The following is a 19,820-nucleotide window of genomic DNA, read 5'->3' as shown; positions in this document are numbered from 1 at the left end:
AAGAGGTTCACCAATATTTCGGCTCCACATGGTTGAAATTTTAGCTTTTGAAGCTATTAGGTTCCTATACCAATAGGAGTCATAATTTTTCAATGACTGAGATTAAACATGTAATATGTACATACCTTTGCTTTTTTCAAATGTTTTCCATATTCAAAAAATTAAAAAATGTAAAGAGGGTATGTCTTAAAAGAAAAATCAAAGGACAAAAGAATAAAAAGGTCAAAAAAGATGAAAAATATGAACCCCAAGAAAAGAAAAGACCATGAAAATGTGTAAGTCAAACTGCCACTACTATTTACTTTTTGTGCAAAATAAATGATTGTGTGCAATTTGTAATCTTTGCCACAATCCATGATAGTCAAAATGTTTAAACTTGGATATTTCATGTTTAAATTTCATGTCTATAGATAGAGAATAAAATCTGACCAAATCGTTTAATCTTGGCAGATAAGTAGATAGGTAGAGTGAATAAAAGGAGCTCAATTGTTTAATCTGAGCCCTTGGATGTAATAAAGTTAGATTTAGTTAGTTTACTATTGTAAAAAAAAAAGAAAAAATGTTTGATAAGGGTTTGCTAGCTCAAACTCACCCTAATAAAGAGAAGTAAAAAATGGTAGGATGAGTAGATGGGTAAGTAAAAGAAAGGTTGTAGAATTTTGATGATTGATTAGATAAAAGCATGTGTATCATTTTTTTCATCATAAGGTTCAAAATGTGAGTGGGCACTCAATAATGTAGATGGATATCAAAGTAAATTAATTAATTTCCCTCATTCATTTCACTTTTTTCTCAACTAATTTCCCAAAATAAAAAACAAAGTACTCAAAAACTCTATGTCAAAGAGGCTCAGAGCATTTTTCTGACTTTTGGAGGGACCGGACCCTCGGCTCAATGACTTATAGGCTATAAGTACTAAATCCAATCATAAGCATTCATTCCCCCCCTCAAATCATTCATCTTTCCTAATAATATTTTTTCCTGAGGTTAAATCACTTTTACCTAGGAAAAGTATTTGTTCCCCCCACATAACTCATTTTCACATCAAAAACCCACAAAAAACACGATATCCTAAGTTTTATGTGATTACCGGAAAGCATTAAAAGCATGGAAATCGTATGCTTATGGTATGGTGCCCCCTCCACTCATTTGACTAAATTATTGACTTATATATTAAATCCCCTATGAAAACCCTTTCCCGTATATATATTAATTCCCGTAATAATTAATTAATCCCACCCTAGTTTAATTATATAAGCTAAGGTTTTTACCCCCAGACCCACTAACTAATCGATCCTCAATTAAGCTAGTTAAAAACCCAATTAAATCCCACCTGATACCTTAATCCCCAATTTAATCTCTCATTAAGCCACAAACCGTCACGCTTAAATGCCCGTCGGGCCCCCCTATTACCTTTTGTGCAACTCCCGCACCCAACCACCACACAATCTCTCCCCTCCCCATCTGACGGCCCATGTTGATTTCAGAAGGGCCCGAAATCTGAACGTTACCCGCCTGAAATGGGTTGTTTTCCACTGGGCCCCTGAGGCGATGTGGCGCTCGATGAATGGAATTGGGCGACCTCCCCCCAATACCGCCAAGCACCCAAACGTTGTGTGAAGTAAACCACTTACCGCCAACCCGCTACACGCCAAAACAACCACTGTTCACCCCGCTACGCAACAAATGGTCACTGTTCACCCGTACCTACCAAATTGACTTTTCACGCATAAATCCAAAAAAGCCCCAAATCATTGTTTTTATCGTTTTTTTCAACTGAAAACTTCCATGCATGCGTCTGTGAACATCCAAGTTGTCATCCCACGTATAATTGCACCATTGAAGATTCTAAAAATCTCCCATATTTCCTTCAAGCCTACTTAAAGCTTTATCAACCGTTCACAGTCGCCAGTTAACCGATTTAGACCCAGTTTCTTCAATTCCAGGTATTTAAGCCAGAATCCATTGAAAGCCCTGTCAATTTCCAAACCAGTCACTAAGTTTTCTTAATTGAAATTAAAGAGGAAATTTAGTAACATAAAACCCACCTGGAATTGAACCACCATTACCTTAAAGACTGACAATTTACCTTCCCCATTCTTAAATCCATAAGAACTAAGAATGGCTGCCCCAATTGCCATGGATGTTAGACCAATTACCACTCCTCACCTGGACCTGGACTACCTTCCCCTTGCTGATAAATATTTCCAAATCAAGGACACCTATATCCATGAATCCCCTCTAGAAATATACTACCGATACAAAGATCAATCCTTGAACCACGCTGATAAAATAGGTCATTGGGAGTCTAATTTGCCCAAGTATCAATTCCCTGAGGTGCACATCCTTCTAGAAATTTTCCATTATTGCCATGCAAACTACATCCCCAGTCAAAGAGAAGTGATGTCCCCTGACCAGACCATAATTTTCACCATCACTGTTGAGTCAATCAATGAAATGCTGCAACTATAACTAGGGAAAAACTTAACCCCAATTTCAATTGGAGGCCTACTAGACAGATTCCCCAAGCTAGCCACTGCAAAGCTTGCTAAAATGTTCCAAACTTTTATTGTAGAAGAAAAACATATCCCAAAATATCCTCCCCCATATATGTATACCATATTTTTTCAATTTGGCCAAGACATTGTAGCAATGATATCTAGTATCTTAGGCTATACTACTAGTGAATACATAGATGAAATCATCTTAGCCTTCATGTCCATTTTCAATCTAAGATAGCCCCTTGTTGTCATGTATGATTATGCCAAGTATATAGCTGATAGGATGTATGAACAATTTCTTAGAATGAGTAATGAAAGAGTATTCAAGTATTCTTCAGTTTTATACCATCTTCTTCTATATTACCAAGCTGACAAGTTCCCCTTCACTCTCCAAAAGCTTGATACCAAAGGTCATCCTAGGTCAATGATTTTCTGGACTCCTTTGATCCATAAGTATGACTCACCATATCCATACACAGACTTCATAGATATTTTTGTACATCCTGTAGTGACCATGCTACTAGGAAGTCCTCCTCCAAGAATCAGTTCAGATATCAGGAGGATCCTATAGCTTTCAAAACAACACAAAGTGGGAGATTGGTACTTGTACCAAAATCACACTGAAATGAGGATCTATGTCTATGGTTTGGCCCCATATAAACTACCCAGGTACCTCCCAATGAGGTTATTTTCTCTGGAGTACTACAAACAGATAATAAATTCAGATGAGGTGCATTTTGTTAAAGCCAAAAAGAAGGCCCAGCTCAAAATCAAAGATCAATTAGGACCCTTTATGTGTAATAGCTAAGAAGCTGGAAGAGAAGCAAAGCAAATCCTTGAGAGACTTAAACTAAAATAAAGCTTCATGTGGAGATATGATCCCCTGGGCTTCATCTGCAACAGAAGATAGAAAAACAAGATGGCTTCCTACATTCACCACCGAATCACTGAAATAGAGAAATATGCAAATCAATTGGATTGGGTGGAGAATACTTTAGTGGACAAGGATAGCACTAAAGTTGCAGTTGAAAATTCTCTAATTGATCTAGAGAAACAACTTGATGAGTATTCTTTCCTACAGGTGCGAGGAGAATCTCAAGTCCAAGGAGAATCTCAAGTCCAAGAAGAATCACATGCACAAAGTGAATCACATATAGAAGAAGAATCTCAGGTGCAAGAAGAGTCAGAATAGCTAGGACTATCATAGAAATTAAATCAAACAAGTTTACCAGAGCCCATCATGAGTACTCCCCCTACCTTGCAAACTCCTCTAAATGAGGAAAAAGGCCTCAAAAGAAATAGGGAAGAGAATACTACTTTAGGCAAGGCAACCACACAAACATATGCAGAGACTAGCCTTATCAAAAGGCAAAGGTTAAATCCTGTCTCTGAACAGGAATTCACAGAAGAAACAGTTAGGGCCACTAGCACAAAAAGAGAAAGAAGTAGGCCTTCAACTCCCTCTGGGGGCACACTAGAACCTTCCACATCAAATACTCAAATGTTGGAAAGGCAATAGAGTGTTGAAGTATCCTCATTCAGGATGCCAGCTGACAGGGACCAAGACATCAGATAAAGGTACAAGGATATAAAGCTAGGTGTTAGACTCCATCTTGTATGTCAGTGTGAGATTGATTCTTCTTCAAAACCCTGTTTTGAAGAAGAAATCATTAAATGTGTTTTTTAGAATATGTATCAAATTCTCCAGCTCTTCAAAAGGCAGCAGCTTCCTCAGCTCCTATCTTTGCAAAAGCACAAACAGAAGAAAACAAAACATCATCAGCAATCAGAGGCAAAGCAAGTTACAAGCGATTTGGAGAGGTCTCACTGGAAATCCCAAACAACTTCTATATTATGAAGACAAGAAAGATTATGGTAAAGCACACCAGTTTTCAGGGAATATAATTCTTGATCAATCAATTGTCATAGATAGGTCAGTTGTCCGGCTGTATAACGATCATTAGGATCGCTTCATTGATATCTGCTCTCCAGAAGTGCTCCTTCTCTTTACCGATAATTTTGACTATCAACAGCTCAGGCGTGACTTTGTTAAAGGATTGCTTAGTGATGAAGTAATGGGTTATAAAATATTCACATACGAGATTTATTCAGAGTATGCTGCACGAATTGACAATTTTAGAAGTGTTGTAAGCAAAGATATTCTTCATCGATGGACATATCCCATAGATATCCCATTTTCAAAAAATGGTCCTCCAATAAGACTAGACTCCCAAGGAATTTACAAAGTAGCAGGTGTGAGGCAATCATGCTCTGCAATAATTCGTGGAACAACCTTTCTTGGAGAAGGTACAAGCATTGGTGATTGTTGCAATATTACAGACTCTGTTATAGGGCAAGGGTGAATTATTGGTTGAAATGTTCATATACGAGGTAGTTACATTTGGAATAATGTGACCATCCATGACAATGCAACTCTAAAATATGCTATTGTTTGTGATGGGTTGTTGTTAAGGAAGGTGTTGTACTAGAATCTGGTGTCATCTTATCTTTCAATGTTGTTATTAGGCAGAACTTTACCGTTCCATCGTATTCCAAAATATCTTTAACACCTCAGCCTACAGAATAACGGGGGGTTTTACTTCAGAAGTTTAATGAGCCAGATGCACCATACTTCATGTTTCTTTGAGCACCCGGGCTGGTGAGGCTTGGTCTCAACTTACAGACTGCTGATACTGTGATATTATCTGATAGTGATTGGAATCCTCAAATGGATCAGCAGGCAGAGGATCGTGTCCATAGAATTGGCCAAAAGAAGGAGGTTCGTGTTTTTGTTTTGGTTAGTGTTGGTTCTATCGAGGAAGAAATCCTTGAATGCACAAAACCTGCATCTCTCCCTCGGGACTCATACTTTTGGGCACATATAGAAGAGGCTTTGAAAGACCTGGAAAGTCTCAAACAAGGATAACACCAAAAGGTACAAAATCTTGAAAATTTTGAAGAGTATGTGACGAAGATGGGGAGCGATCTTAGCATTTCATCAGATGTTTTCTTCGAAGGAAGCAGCTTCATGATGTGGTGGCAAGGATGCAGATACAAAGGCGATTGATTCTCTTGCCGCGGTAGATCTTGCATTGAAGATGCTAAAAGGAGGTGGTAGTGACACAAGGCAAGTCGTCTTTCATCTTGCTGTGGATGTCATAAATGGCACCAGTGGACATCTCGAGACTGATCATTCCAGAGTCAGAAAACTGATGTCCAAATTGGCCCTTATTGCTGAGTACAATACTGTGGTGGGAGCTGTGACAAACTGCAGCTTCCTTTATTGGAGAAGAGAAATGATGTCCACATGGTTTTCTATGGTGTATGCTCAAGAAAATAGAGCTCTATGGTTGCAGTATTTAGTCAATACATTCTGTGATGAATTGAGGTTGCTTAAAGTCAGCAAGATTAATGTTTCATCTTTGGATTCATATGAAATGGAGATCGAGAAGTCTCTAGCAAATGAAATCATAGAACCTCTTTGCAGGGACATTGAAACTGATCTTCGTCCGCATGTGCACTCTACTCATCTGAAAGTATCAGTTAATGTGAATCCTACAAAGACAGGCTTGCGTGATTTATCCTGGTATTTACAATTGAAACCATTGAGAATATCATCCAAGTATATCCATATAAAATCTCGTGTTGAGAACTATTTGAATGCATCTTTCTACAATCATGCTGCCATGGCTCCTCATGACTGGAAGACATATTCTGAGATGAGACACCGTGTAGAACAGAAATATGGGCTGGAATTAGATGATATTCATTTACCTGGTCAGAAGTTGGAGCAGGGTGTTGATCTACTTGAAATAATGCATAATATTCATATATTTGTGGCTTCACATACTTATAATCTAAATACACAGGTATTCATAGAGAAAGTTTCTAATGCCCCAAACCGGAAAAACTTGATTACAGTTGGTGTAAAGCATGTCGCCAACTCTATTCGAACACATGGAATAGGCATTATAAGTACAACTGTGAATTTTGCATACCATTTTCTTGCTCAAAAGTTTGTTGGTTTCTTACAGTTTTTTTTTTGATGACCATATCCAGTCTTGTTTGGTTAAAGAATACAGATTTTGGAAAGGAAATCCAAATGGATATCCTTATCAACGAGCAGAAACTGTAAAAAATGATATAAGAAAATGGCGTTTCCTAGGTGGCAATCATTGCAATATGTGTGCATTTGATTCATCTAAAAGAGCATATGTGGCAGTTTGACCCATATTTTAGCAATTTCCGTAAAGTGGCAATGCATTTCCGAAAATTTGGAGAGCAGTTGCAAAGTGGCATTCAAAGGTTCGATTACCTATTTCTATCATCAGCTAGTCTATGTTCTAGGATTAGTTTTCATGGGCCATTCGAAATCCTCAAGATGGAATACTGGAAGACTTTTCTATCTTTAGAGCAGATGGAGGATTCTTTTCTATCTTCATGGATTTAGTTGAAACAACGCCCCTGTTTTGGGGTCGATTTGTTTTTTCCCTAGCAGCGTTTATTTAATGTATTAAAAAATCATTTGTAAAGGATTTTTTTTTTTGAGGGGGGAGAGAATTCTGAGGGTTGGTGGAGAACAGAGCTTTCATTGTACAATCTTTGACAGGGATTTTAATGAAAATACCCAGCTCTGGCTTCTGAGATTCCTGTGGTATGAGATTTAACATTTGTGTCCTCTTTTGTTTCATATGTAGTCTGTTATGTGTTCATGTCATTTCATGATCGTTTCCAATTGAACAAATGAAGTGTTAAGGTAGAATTCATATTTTGTATGCTCTACCTTTAAGTTTGTTCATATTTAATGTTTTCTTCTGTTTGACAAGGATTCATCCTCTATGCCCTTGTCAGCTCCTCAGCAGTCTTGTCATTCCATTTAATCTCAATTTGATGTTAAACCTTCTTGCCTACCTTGCCTCAAGAGACAATCTGTGTTTTTTATTACATTTCTCTGTTCAAGCTGTTTCTTTGCCCCATGCAGCCCAGAAAAACCCCATCATTTTATTAAAAACCCCTTTTTATCAATTTACTAGCCTAAAATCAGTTTCTTTTAAAGTCATCTCAGCCCCTTTTAGAAAACCTTTTGCCGAGATAGACCCGGAGAGAGCCCTCTCCTGTCCTCGTAGGGCTAGCTACGAGGCTAAGTGGTTTGATGTTGCCTTGGATTTTGCCTTCCTCACCCTGAGGCAAATTCGAGCGCTAACACCAGGAATGAGAGGCTAAAATCTGTGACTTATGCACAGTACTTAAATATGGCACCTGCAAATCAAACAAGACTTATGTCAGCCTATGATGTAAAAGAAGGAAAAATGCAGATGATATTTGTGAAACCTACCACTTAGCAACCAAGAACAGCAACAAACTTAAAAAAGATAGATTTCAAAGTATTGGAAAAGGACATACATCCTATTGACCAGATTGAGTTGCACAAGCAGAGAGGGGAGATGATCTACTCCACCTTGACAGGGAAAGACATCGCAGCCCACCAATTGCAAAACTCCCTGAATAACATATCAGCGTAGTTCCAATTGAAGAAGGCCTCTTCATAGGCAAAAGACACCAGAATTAAGTCCTTAGAGGACTTAATCATTGAGTTGGGACACGATCCCAAAGATGTAAAGGCCATCGAAAGACTGATAAAGAAGAAGAATGATGACATAGCTACTTTGAAGAAGCAACTCAAGATTCCACCATTGCATCACCCACAGACAATAGAGGTCCTAGAGAAACAAAATTGACAAGAAGAGCTTATGGACTTAGTCCTAAAGCTAAATGACCAACTAAAAGAAACAGAGAAAGAGTTGGACACATTGATTCAGTCCAAACAAAGTGACTTGGCCACCACTTCTAGGACTGTCATTCCCCCTATTTCTACTGCAGTTCCTTCAACATTGGCAGCATTGGCACCCACAGCTCCACCTGCGAAAACACTGTCTATTACTACTGAATCTACAACAGCATGTGCATCAATAGAAAAGATAGCAAAGTTGGTAAAAGCCATGGAGGACATGTCAATCCAGGAAATATAGCTTAAAAGGCTTAAGGAGAAAGTGGCAAGCTTAGAAACCGATTGTAAGCTTGCCCAAATACAGCAGAGAGAAGAAACACAGAAAGCCCTAAGGATGGGTGAGAAGATCAAGGTACTAGAAAAAGATTTAACTCTGCAAAAGCCACTAGGACAGACAAAGGAGATGCTTTGGGCCAATATCATTAACTCTGTCAATGATCTTTGGCCATCAATTCAAGTAATATTTGAGCAAACTGAATTTGTAAAAGTTGCCACTGAAGCAATTCAAAAAGTAAAGGAAGATTTAGGAGACCAGCCTGAGGATGCTAATCGACTCATCCACTTCTTGAATAGAAAAAATAGACATGAGCTTAATGAGCTTGGTGTAGAGGATAGAACTAAAGCCATCATAGAAGTGAAAAAGGTTCTTTCCAAAATAAACCCTATGGTTAACCTAGAGGAAAAATGCCATAACATGCAGGTGGGCATTGACATATTCATGGCCAAGTTTCAAATTTTGAGGGATAAAGGCCTTCCTAGTCCTATGGTCATCCATGACAAACTTATGACCCAATTGGACTACACTGACAGATTAAGGAAGTTGGCCAAGGAACAAGCAAGCACTTCAAGTATCAAAGCCTTGCCAACAAGGAAAGTATTGTATGATACTTTAGAGAATCTGTTTTTTCTAGAGCATGAGGTGAAACATTTGTTTGTCACCAAGCCTAATTTTTCCAAATACACAGAGGCAGACGAGATCTATAGAAGAATGCTCAAAGTAAAGTTACCTGAGGATGAATGGTGGGAAAAGATGACAAATTTACTATAAGTTACCACAGTAAATCTAAAGGCAGCCAGATGAAACAGGTAAGAGACAGATTAACAGGGTCAAAGAGTAGCAGGTTAAAGAGTATCAGTAAAAGATTAAAGATAAAGATGATTCTAGTGTACAAATATTAGCCAGCTTAAAGGGCTCAAATTCAACTGCAACAGCCAGCACTACCACAATAAGAGGGACAGCATGATGCAGTTTTCCATCTGTCTCTATGTTCATGCTTGAAGATATTTTTATTTCCTTAATTAAATATGAAACTGTTATGAGATATTTTGTAATATTTTTTGTATAAATACTTCACATTTCGAAGTATTTAGGGTGGATTCAAAGACATTTTTGTAGACTTTTATCTAAAATCAAAGTTCTATTGTATCAAAGCAGGATTGGCTTGCTGGATCATAGAATAAAGCTCAGATATTTTCCAGGATTCTTATGTAAAGCGAAAATCAAATAAGTATTCTCTCATGTGTATTATTGATTTTCCTTATGTTTCTTAATAATCATATGTGTTTCAATGAAATCTGAATGGTAAACTAGGAATGATATTTCAGAACTTGCTTTAATGCACTCTGTCTTGACTGTTTACATTCTTAATGTTTTCTGTTAAACTATCATAGTTAGGGAATTCTTAAATGCGCCCTTACTTCTATAGTTCCTCCCCATGGTTTATAGCAAAGGATTCTTAATTTCCCTTTGTTCATGATCACCTGTTTTATTTCATTCTGATCCTGGTCTAAGGATTCTTCATTACCCTTTCACCCTGGTTAGAACCATCTCATCCATTAAGCCTAAAAATTTGCCTTTTACTTTGCTATCCTGCCTTGTGAGCATTCCCTTTAATTATCTGGTCTAGTTAAGCTATCCTTTGATTGACTCCATAGCCCAATGACTTGAATACCTAGCTATATCCATCTGTTCCAAGAATTCCACCACCCAACCTTCAATCCAAAATCAAAATCCTCATGAACACTAAGAGCTAGCCTAAAATCTAATAAAAAACAAAGTTAAATCATAAAGAGAGAACCCTCTCTAGACTTAGATTGGCTATAACCTGAGTCTAAAATATTGGTTTGTGGTTACCTCAGATTATTCCTTATTTTGATAACTTCTAGGGAAAACTTTTGAGTGATAACATATTGGCGACCATACTGGGGATTCAAATCCTCAGTCTTAATAAACCTTTGAGAAATTTCAAATCTTTATTTCAAGCCTCTTGAAGGGTTTATTAGAAGTTATTTATAAAAATTTCATAAAAAGAAAGTAATTAGAAAAATTCGAAATTCTGGCTTCAAGGAGAACTCACTATACTAGGGCCAACCCAGATCCAAATCCTCCCCCAGTAGTGGATAATCACAACCTCATTTTGAGAAGATCCATAAGACAAGAAAGTTCAGTCAGTCCAACACCTTCAATCAAAGCAGATTCATGCCCTGATGAGTGGTTGTTTTTAGAATACCTTCCCTTTGATGAGTCATTTGACCTTTGCCTATTTAGAACCAGGTCTGAAAGTGCACTTGATGACATAGTTCTAGATCCAGAGTTTATTGCAGATCTTGAGGTCCAAAAGGCAAACCCATCAATTGATCAGTATATTCTAAATTCCCCTTAGTCATCCCTTACTACTGTTAAGATTTCCTGAGCTTTCTGAAATAGTTTCAACTCCCTTTAGTTCACCATTATTCCCTTCTACCTCTGAAGTCCATTCCTCACATCCATTTATACAATCACTTCCCCACCAACCTATCATTACACATCAGTCACCCATTACTCCCAGTTCTCCATCACCCACTGTATCATCTCCTGGTACCAAAACCCCACTTCTTAGTCCTGTCCAACTTAGAGCCATGGAAAATAGATATGCTCCTCTTGTGTTACCTGCTCCACGTGGTGCCATGCCACAAGATTACAAGAATAAAGTTGTCCAATTCGATGGCATAGGAACTTACACAGCACAACAACATACAAACAAAATGACAGATTTCTTTGAGTTACATGAAATTGATATTGGAGATGTCCAAATGAGACTTTTTGCTCAGAATCTAGCTGGTGATGTAAGAACATGGTTTAGATATTTACCTGCTAATAGCATAGACACTTCAGAAGTATTTTATCAGAAATTTTTAAATAGATGGGAAAACAAAAAGAACCGTCTTCAGATCCTTTCAAAATATGAAAGCATCAGGAGAGGACCAAGTGAAACGGTCCAGGATTATTGTACTATATTTAACAATATATACAATGCAAAACCATTCAATCTCAGACCCCCACCTAGCTTAGCTCTGATAAAGTTTCCAGATGGGTTTGATACTGATATGGCATTCCAACTTAGAGAGAGAAATCCTCCAACTTTAGAAGACATGCAGAGTGTAGCAGTTAGTGTAGAAGCTAATTTTCTAGCAAAAAGAGCTAGGGTTAGGAATGAAAGGAGAGGACCCTTGAAAGATGAAGCCTCACCCTCTGACCTTAAAATAGATGCCCTAGCCAAAGGAATGGAAAAAATGATGGATAGGATAGAGAACATTGAAAGGAAGCCTCATTGGGATAATCAACAAGCACCTCCAATGAGAAATCAAAACTTTAGAAAGAATCAAAATTAAAATACTCGAAAAAATGGGCTTGATCAGAATATTAGGCCTCCTTTTCAAGAAAACTATGTTGAAACTTCCCATTCAGAAGACCCTGAACAAGACACACAAATTAACTTAATGGGATTAGATGATGAGGAAACTGTCTTCTTGACTCAACATGATCAGTAATTACATATGCTTCAGCAATTGCAGACCTAATCCGGAGAATCATTCGATTACAAGAAAGGGTATGATTCTGTTATCTTTGAAGTGCACAAACAATACAATTTGAGGAGTAAAAATAACATTGATACTCTTGACCAAAACAAGAAGACAGTACCAAATCAACCTAAGAAAATTAAAACAGTTCCAGTTATTAAAACTCTCCAAATCCTCTCTAGACCAAATCGGAACCCTTCTGGTCCCACCATTGTAGATATAACCAATGACCAACCCCTTAATGATCAACCATCTACTTCAATCCCCTCCAAGGAGACAGTGGAGGAATCTCTAAACATCATGTTACACAAAATATTGTCACCATGACTATTTGCAGTCAATATGGGTCTATCATCATTCATACTGTCCTCCTTAGCAAGTCTCAAACCTCAGCTCTTCATGTCAAGCTTTAAAAATGAGAGAAAGTCTTTGAAAATCAATAAAGCTCTGGTTCCGCACTTTCTCTTAATGTTACCGGTGGTCCCGCACCCCTTGGTCATGTTACCTGCGGACCTTCCCGCTCTGTCTCTGAAGGAGTGGGTGTGGACCCCTGTGAAAGTCAAAAAGGCGCAAGTTTATTCTTAAAAACTCACTTGTGGTTAATTCTAGATGCTTCTAGAAGTAATCTTGACGTGGATGGTTCGCTCCTAGGTGGTTCATGCATCCCATAACTAAAGGAGCTAATCCCTTGATGCGAGGAGCTTATCCCTTTGAAGGAGGGCTTTATCCCTTTGAAGGTGGACCTAGTAACTTCCCTCCATTGCACTATAAATTAAGGCATTGGGCTAGTTGCTAGGGAGATTAGAAGCTGAGCATTTTTGAGGGTAAATGCTGTTGGAATTGAGACTTCCTAGTTAAGCTTGAGAGGAGAGATTACATACCTTTTGGCTTCATTGGGAAGAGAGTGAAACTTGTCAAAGTAGAGAAGATTCTTGTTGGACCCTGGGAAGAGCTTGTACAGCATCAAGGCACCAAGGTTGTAAAGTTCTTCTTTGATTAAAGTTAATACAATCAGATTCATTTTTCTCAATAAATTGTCTTATATGGTTTGTTTCATGAATTCCTTGATCATCATGATAAATATGCTTTATTATATTGGCCTTTTAGGTGCTATTTAATGTGTGTGCTTGTTTGTGTTTGCATATTCTTTACAAGGGAGCTCACTTGGATCAACGGAGCGTGGCTTCCACAAACTAGCACTGGACCCGAGGTAGGCCTAAAACACTTGTTTTCCTTTATTTACAAATTGCATATTTAGAGAAAGATAGAATTTATTTGGTTTGCTTGTCGCTAGATATTACTAGATACTAGGGAGGTCAGTCTTGTCCGCAAGAATGACTTATCCGGCCGACAAAATGGCGACCATACCGGGGACTTGAATTTTTTATTTTTTCCTTTGCTTTTACTTTGACTTGAGAAACTGTGTCTTTGTTTCTAGTTTTTGGCTTGATGTGTGTGGGATTGTGTAGGTTCAGTAGACCTTGAATTATTTTTTGTTTTCCGTACTTTTGGAAGAGGACCGCACCCTCTGCTTGTAACACAGTGTGGAAATCCCTGCACTTTTTTTTTACACAGAGCGGTACTGCACCTAGGTATACTAGGGGCCTGCGGACCCTGTCAAAATTTTGAAAAAATTGAAATTTTCTCATTCAGTCAGCTTAGGATTTGTTTATGTGTTTTTAGCCTCTACCCAGATCTGCACGTGACTTGTCAGAAACTTTTCGTAGGTTAATTCCATTGGCATTAGGGTTTTAGGTGAAATTCCTAGAAGTTTTGTGTGTCGGGCTTGATTTTCGTTTTGGTCTTTGTAGTAACTCAGAGCTTAGAAGCCTTAGAAACCTCAGATCACCTTGGTTTTTGCTGGCCTTCTTATGAGTCTGACCGTTTTGTAAAATCTGCCTTTGTTGAGGAATCCATCTTGTTTTTCTCTTTGCGAAACTTCGAAAGAACTTGTGTTGAAAGTTTTGGATTTCATTTTTAGAAAAGAAAACAAAAGCTGGTTGTTTTTTGATTAATTTGTGATTCTGGACAAATTAGTCCTTAGTTTGCTCATAACTAAGTAAAACATCCTTGAAAAGAAATCTTGTAAGCTTTTACTTCAAATAGTTTTTTAGAATTTATAGATCTCAAGATTAGATTTTTCAATAGTTTTGAGTGTTTTATAAAAATAAAAATAAAAAAATCTCTTTTGAAAAAGTTTGTTTTAGTAGTATTTGAGTGTTTGAAAAGAAAGGGAAATTTTCGTGAGCATAACTATTTGTCTCGTTTTTGAGTTCATTGGAAAAGACAAAATATTCTTCTTTTTATTTTCTTGTTAAGGAAAGATTTGTTTTTACAAGCATTTTCATTCTCAACTCTTTCTCTAGCTAGAAATTCATTGAAGAAAAAGGATTGTTTTTCATCTTAAGTGCATTTTTAGTGATTTGGAGTCGAGTCTTCACACCATAAGTTTCATCTCCGCGCCTTTTGAATTAAGAAAAAAACCAATAAAATAACGCTTAAAGTAAAATCTATCTAGTAATCTTTTTATTTCTAGGGCTTTTTATCACCAACATAGCTTAGGCTAGTATCTTGGAGTAGGGAGTAATTAACTCTCCAAGATAGTAAAACAAACAAGTAGCTGTATCTTGCGGTAGGAGATAAATTCCAATTGTTACATCTATGCTCTGGGAAGCTCCTCTTATAGGAGTCAAGCACGAGATCGTGTCTGAACCAGTGGGGTAATAAATCCTTCCTCATTGGGAACGATACTAGATATGCACGTATTAAAAACGGTAAACCTTGGATTAACCATTGTCGAGGAGCCTGGGGTCACTTGTTGGTAAACCTTGGATTATGTCAAGAAGCCTTCAAGGGCATTGAGCTTGCTACTCTGCCCTTGCGTGTGTATCAGATCACAGACTATTCCCCCAGGTATATTTGTTTCCGTTGGTAACCATAGTGACCATATTCTATAGGATTCTTTCCTAAGGTGACGGTGGAGGGAAGATCCCACTGTACCTGGAGCAGACGTCGGCTAGACTCACTTGGATTTTCTGGGGGGTTCTCTTCACTCGAGACAGTTTAGTGGAGAAACTTGTGCCAGTCTATTCATTAAGCAGGTTGCTGGGGTAACTGTTCCAACCGCCATTTCTGTATTGAATTCTGCGACGTTGGATTTCATCACCAACTAGTGTTTTCGGTACGGAAAGTTACTGTTTGTGTGTGGTTTGACCTCCTAGATTCTTTAGGCGTGTGATTCAAAATTGTTTGGTTCTTTAGAGACTTTAGGTGGTTTTCATTGAGATTTTTCTTTGTTTGTGTGTGAAGTAGTTAAAATATTTAATCGTGGCTGAATTACCGAGGAAGTCCCGTAGACTTCGGGGCCAACCTCCTGAGTTTTCACTGAGCCAGCTTGAAGGGCTTCGAGCCCTTGTAACTCCTAGTGATAGTAGAGTTGGGTCACCTGAAGAAGGAGAGTCTTCTTTGGTTGTACATCCTGATTACCTAGTGCAAGCACCAAAGTATATTTTAGAACCTGTTTCATTTTCCGAAGTTACTGGTAGTTTTTCTTCTACTAGTGAATTAGCCGAGGAACCTGAAACTGAACCTGCTGCTACTCCAACATCAGGATTTGCCTCTCTAACTTCCAGTGGTCCTGGTTCACCCAGGGTAGAAAGAGTAATTACCCAAAATATTCCTTCTGGACTTATTGCTATTGAAGAACTTGTTACTCCAGAAGAAGGTATACCTATCCCTGAAAATCAACCAGCTATAGAACTTAGGGAGCATGAATCGATCTTTTACAGTCCACCTAGGAGGGACGCTTGGTATCTTTCATTGACCAATTTTTTGGAAAACCCGGGACTAAGTATTTCACCACCTCTCATTCCCTTTCACCCAACACCTAGTGGTTATTATCCTCCGTTAAATGTGTCGAGACAGTCTTCCATGTTTTCTCAATCTCCAGAAACCTTTTTATATGGCGGTCCATCTATTCCCTCTAGGTATCAATCACTTACTGGTACTTTTTCGGGAGCATCTCCTCAACCTATTGAACAAGGGTTATTAACTGGTAATAATGAAACTAAGCCGTTGAGTGTAGAAGATATTCTTATGATGTCAGGTACCATTCCAAATCTGCAACCTCAAGGTGGCCAGTTACCGCCTGGGGGGCAGCCTCAAGGTCCTCAATTATCGCCTGGGTGGCAACCTCAAGGTACCCAATTACCGCATGGGGGGCAACCTCAAGGACAGTGCATACCTACGGGATAGTACATTCCTCAAGGTCAACCCCAAACTCAATATGTACCTCAAGGTCAACCCCAGTATCAATATGTACCTCAAAGTCAACCCCAGTATCAGTATGTGCCTCAAGGTTATAACCTCAAGGTCAGTACCCAACCCAAGGTTTCCAACCACCTTCCAGTCAATCATTTGTCCAAGGAACTAGAAATGTACCTTTGAATTATCAACCCTACCCTCAACCCGGTTATGGTCCTCAATATGCTCAACCTGCTATGGGTCCGTACCCCGGAATGAACTTAGTGTGGGATCCATCTCAATCTCAACAGATCTTGCAACCGAATGTGCAGTTGTCATCTCAATCTGGACAACCCTTGGTTTCTGGTTCAACCCAGCAACCTGTCCAGTCTACTATTCAAACTTCTGCACCTTCTGTAGTTTCTCAACCTGGGCCTAGTTCGCCTCGAACTCCGCCTCAAACGACTGCTGCAACATCTGTTCCATCTACCCCACCTACTTCTGGAGTATCGACAGCTCTGGTTTCTACTATTCCTGTATCAACTCCTCAAGCATCTTTACCTCAGTCTGGACCCACAATTCAGACTTCAGTTCAAATGCTTGTAGGACAACCTGGTCCAAGTACGGTTGTCACAAGTCAACCTCAATTTACTTATCAACCGTACCAGGGACAGTACCAATTTGGTCCTGTTGTGCAACAGCCAGTCTATCAGTATCAACCGTACCCTGGATATACTTAACAACAACCTCAACAACCCCAGTACGGTCCGATTAATCCACGTTTTCTGGGAGGATATAATATCCCAAATGCAATTCCAATTCCTAGTTATCCTGGATATCCTCCTCCTGGGGCTAGTCTCATGACCCAGGGTTTCAGGGACCCTAACCGTCAGTTACAGTTCATTGCAACTTTGGACTTGCCTGATTTGTCGCGCCTTACGAACGATCCAATTAACTATCTTCCGTTTTGTCCGCCAATGCCGAATAAGTTGCCTAGTGATATTCCTAAGTTTGAAGGCAAATCAGGAGAGGACCCGTTGAACCATGTGATGACTTATCACCTCTGGTGTGTGTCTAACTCCATTTCAAATGATTCAATCTATTTAATGCTTTTTCAACGCACTCTAACTGGTCTTGCAGCCAAGTGGTACATTGAGTTACCGCGAGCCACTTTTTATAACTTTAGTCAGTTAGCTACTTCATTTTTAACTCATTTTCAGTTGCCAGTCAGATATGACAATGGCACGGAATTATTAACTTCATTAAAATAGTCAACGTCCACTTACATTTCAGATCACATTCATGAATGGAGACATCGATGCCATTTAGTGAAAGTTTTTATTCTGGATCAGATCTTAGCAGAATGGTTTGTCAAATCTTTATTACCGAAAATCACTGAGGATGTAGCTAAAGCAGAGTCCTTACTGAAGAGCAAGTAATTGCTCAAGCTCAGTACCTTGACCTAGTTTATACACAGTCAGGTACGTTACACGAGAAAATCCCCGACCTTACTAAACAAAATCAAATAACTGTAGCTCCTTCAGGGTCTCATGCCGCTGATGGTATGATTGTTACGGTTAATACCAAAAGTAAGAAGAAATCTTCCAAGAATTCTTCTCCTATCATAACTTTACCAGATTCCCCGATAGGAGATTCTTCCGCGGAAATTTCTGCCGATATTCATGTTGTAGAGTCATCTACAGCCAAATCAAAATCCGGCGGTAAAAAGAAAGGGAAGAAGAAAAATAAAACAGATAAAAATTCGAAAGAGAAAACAGAAAAACGGAATCTACTGATGAGAAACACAAACCTCGTTATCCTTGTCTTATTTGTGATGAAGAACATTTTACAAGAGACTGCCCTCATCACGCTGAGGTTGCGAAAATCGTCAAAGGTTCCCAAACACCTGTTGTTTTGAAGGATCCTTTTCCTAGTCAAGACAGTAAGATGATAGGTTCTTCCTCAAATGCCTCCGAAGAACCCATAATGATGATGTCCCATGTTAGGATTGCGACACGATCGCAAGATTATGGAAGTAAAAGTCTTGTTGGTGGTAAGGAAGCAGAATCTTCTAATTCGAACCAATCAATTTCAACTCCCGGTTCCGATCCACTACAGATCGAGAAACCTAACCCAAACTTAGTAATCAAACCGCCCACCAAGGGTATACTTTGAAAGTCAGCTTTCAATCCACATGCGAGAGCGGCTCAGAACTCTAACATTGTTGAAGATTTGGCTATTTCACCTTCAGCAATGTCGGCTTTGGAGGTGCTGCAATCATGTCTAGCACAGTGTAAGTTGCTATTGTCGACTATTGGAGCTGTTGACATTCAGTACTCGAACCTTATAATTTTCGATCTAGAAAATAGTACACCTCACTTACCTCAACAAATGGCTTTCCAGATTCCAGTGTTAGTCAAAAACAGACCTTGCTATAGGACTGTGATTGATGAGGGAGCCTCAACGTGTATTATGTCGATCCAGTGTTGGAGATCACTTGGTTCTCCTACACTTAATCAATCCCTGACGATTCTAAAGGCCTTTGATGGCCGTGGGTTCCATCCTTTTGGCATTCTACAGGATTTACCTATAGGGGTTGAAGGCAAAACTGTTAATCTAGATGTGGAGGTGGTTGATGCCCCTCTAGATTACAACCTTCTCTTGGGTCGTAGTTGGTCTTACGCTATGACAGTTGTTGTTTCATCGGTCTTTCAGCTTATAAAGTTTCCTCATAATGGAAAGATCATAACTATAGACCAGCTAACTTACTTTTCATCCGACCCAGCCTCTTCTGAAAGTATCCAGCATGTCGGCAAAACAATTATCCCTTATAAGGATGTTGGAGTAGGACTAGTTAAAGATTCTGGTTTACTAGGAACTTTTCCCTTTCCTCCTCTCAATGTATCGCCTTCTACTGCAACCATTCATATGACTTCATAAGACACTATTGTTTATGATGATCCTTGGATCATACCTTCCGAATCTGAGATAGATTCATTTGGTGATGCTATGCCTTCGAGTCCATATGAAATTGCGTATCAGGCCGTACAGTCATTTTCCGACCCTTATTCAACCGAAATTGACTTAATGAATGTGGTCCATGAAGAATCACTTTCAACATCAAACTCAGATTCAACAACGTTTTCCGAACTTGTTCACAATGATGAGCAAATTCGTGAAATCTTGTGTGTTGATGATTTACCATGGGAAGATCTTCATCATAGATCTTCGTTTTTACCTGAGATTGATCGCTTTGAAAATTATTTTTCATCTATTTTTACGACTGATTATGTAAAGGAACCTCAAAATCCAATGAAAAATCCTGATTCTGAGTTAAATTTGGGAAACATTTCTTGAACTATTCCTATCGACATTTTGGTTAAGCCCAGAATTGTTGAAAACATTCATATAGGTGCCTCTTGTATGGAAGATGAAATTCAAACATATAA

Source organism: Pinus tabuliformis, chromosome 5_2 (genome assembly GCF_031772625.1).
Source record: "Pinus tabuliformis cultivar Carrire ecotype Pingquan chromosome 5_2, CPIR1, whole genome shotgun sequence".
Classification (NCBI taxonomy): Eukaryota; Viridiplantae; Streptophyta; class Pinopsida; order Pinales; family Pinaceae; genus Pinus; species Pinus tabuliformis.
The sequence above is the reverse complement of the archived record's forward strand: the minus strand, read 5'-3'. Positions refer to the sequence as shown.